Genomic DNA, 2,917 nt, shown 5'->3' with positions numbered 1-2,917 from the left:
GGCACTACCTCCCCTGAGAATCATACCAACCCCCAAAATATTGGCCTCTCACACCCACCTGCTCCTCTAGTTGCAGGGCGCAGTCTGGAGGGGCAAAAGGCAAGTCCCTTCGTGCGGGTGTCTCGTTCCTGCAAATACAACACTGAATAAATTAACCTCAAACCAGCTAGTTGGGGTGTAGTAGTTTAGCAGGACTAATTGCAGACAATGGAGCTGAAATGACTTTTCCAATTAGCTGCTGGTTGGAGTTTAGTTGGAGGAACTGTCAGCTCCAACGATGGGTAATTGCTTTATTGCTCACAAAACTATCATCTATTTAGAACATATGTGCTAATTACTCTGGATGGGCGTCGAAAAAGAGACCATAAATCTAATAGCACTTAAAAAAGTCTATGGTGCTTGTAAGCAACCCTAGCCCAGGTTGGCGTGATGGATGGCTGTCTTTCAGAAAGGCGAGGGTTTCGACTGGAGGCACCGACGGGATGCTTTGGTCAAATCGCGTGCATGAGAGCGAGGGACCAGCGCAGCTGTGCGGAGGTTATAAATCACTGTCATCAAAACCAGTCCCCTCTTTCGCTGCGCACTTTTTTTTTTTTCATTTTCGCAAAAGATTACTTTAGAAATCTTTTAATTGGATTATGCTAGGAAATTAATCTCCTTTAGTCTTGGCTAAATTTATTGTGGTCACTGTCGGGAGGAAAGCCCTGTAACTGCAGAGAGGGCCACGTCCCCTATTCCCTCTTTACCTTAGCCTCTGGGGCCTCCCAGTTTCGTGGGACAGCCTTGCCCCAAGACCTAGGGAGTGATTGGGGGTGAGGAAGAGTAAAAAGACACACCCGTATAGAAGTCCGCGGCGGTTCCTAGGGAACCCCTTTGTCCTAAATGCCACCTTTCTGTCCCAGATTCCCTAGTTCCATGTATAGCTAGCATCCCTGTACAACACTGCGCCTTCTTCCGCCAGGGGGTCTGAGGTTCTGGGGGCCTGCTACCAGGGAAAAAGGAGGCTAAAGGTGGCGGGAAGAGGAGGTGAGGTTTGCTGGGGTAAGGCTGCCAACCAAACTCATTACTTTGCCCTCTTCTCTTCCACGCCCCTCTTCTGGAGGGGAGCTCCGGCTTTGCGAACATTCTCCACTCTACTTCTCTGCGCAAAAACGCACGGCTCGTTTTTGGCGTTTTCCCTGGCACAACTCTGGAGACTCTTGCCTCTGACATGCACGACGCTTGAAGTCCGGGAGCTAGGGCCCTCCCCGCTCTACCAGGCTCCTGGCACACCAGCACAACGGAGGACGGGGACCGCCTTTCTGGTCCCGCACTTCCTAGTCCTTAACCTGGTCCAGCGCTGCCCGGGCAGCTGCTGAAGCTGCGGGTCTGGCCCCGCCGGCTGCTTAGCTCTGCGGGAGATGACAACATCTGCCTGAAACGGGATACCTACTTTTGCAGCTCAATTTAGCTCTTAATAGCAGCCCTCTGAGGTGTGGTTAATTGATGGGGATAAAGGCGTAATGACTTGACGGGGAGACGCCAATGATCCTTTAATATACTTTTAAAAGAACAACCACCACCCCAAACCTCGGCGAGTCATTGATAGGTGGGAGGATACGACGCGGATCTGGAGGCAGGAAAAGCAGCGCTTGTGCCGTTTGTGTCTAGAGGCTTCAGTGAGGGGTGAGCCCTGGCTGTCAGGGCTGGGGCACCTGGGGGCCACCAGGGCGCGCAACTCGGGCTGTCGGGGGTTGTCGCGTGGTCGCGGAGAGCGGGGGCCTGACGAGGACCCGGGAGAGCTCAGGATGACAAGTGACCGCACTGAATGGCGGCGGGGAGGAGCCCCGAGCCAGGGTGGATGCCGCCCCATCCCGGACTCTGCCTCTGCATTAGCCCTTCCCCTGCACGGGGCTGGATCCCCACACAGCTAGCGTTTCTTTCTGCCCTCGCTAGAGCTACTCTTCATCCAGCATGAGCGAAGTGGTCAAGTGGCCGAGCTCGGCGGGAACTCGCGGGGTTACGCTGTCTCAACACCCTCAGCACCAGGAGAGAAAGACACGTGCCGCAGTGTGTGTGTGTGTGTGTGGGGGGGGGGGGGTGCTGAAACGCAAAACCAAAGCACGTGGCCGTATTTTTGCCAGGTTTGCCCAGAGCCCCAGGGCCGGGAGTCCTGAGGTTTACCGGCGCTAGGTCCCGTCGCCGGCTCAGAGTGTCTCCGGCCCACCATCTCCCCAGACTTCTGCCCAACATTCTCTCCTCAGCACCTTCCCTATCCCTCGCCTGATTTCTCTTTGCGCAGTTCTAGTGTAGTCGTCAGTGTCAAAGGAGTGTACCGCACTGAGCAAGCCCCCAACGTAGGGCCACTCAAGTGCTGAAATGAAAAAACCAAAACAAAAAATCCAGATCGCCTTTCCCGTTTGCAAGGGGGAACCCCCTTTAGGTGCGAGCGGTTGTGTCTCTAGCAGATTTTGCGAGTATCCTGTTTTACTCTTTGGAGAGGGATAACCTTGATGCTTCAGGTTTGAGCTCCCTCTGGAAGCGTAAGGAGAAACAACTCCAATTACTGTCCAGATTTTATTATATTGAGAGATCGCAGGTGCTTCGGCGGCTGCTATTGTCTGCCTTCCTCTGTGAGCCCACATACCAGGGATCAAAGAGTCCCAGGAAACTTAATTTCCCCAAACCCTCTTGCGGAGAAGGCATACGTTGTCACGGGCGAAGCTTTGGGGTCAAAGATTTGAAGAAATGTAATTAAGAGTTCCAACTCCCAGAGTGTGCCTGTCTCGGTATGGTTCTGTCCTTCCACCGTCACTGTCTAACCTCATCTAGTCTGTTTCTGCCCTCACTGATGTCTAGGAATTCAAGTCTCACTGTTGCCTTGCCGTCCACCGCCCCCCCCCCCCCCCCCCCCCCCCCCCCCCCCCCCCCCCCCCCC

Source organism: Panthera uncia (genome assembly GCF_023721935.1).
Source record: "Panthera uncia isolate 11264 chromosome A1 unlocalized genomic scaffold, Puncia_PCG_1.0 HiC_scaffold_17, whole genome shotgun sequence".
Taxonomy (NCBI): Eukaryota; Metazoa; Chordata; class Mammalia; order Carnivora; family Felidae; genus Panthera; species Panthera uncia.
Note: the sequence above shows the minus strand (reverse complement) of the source record.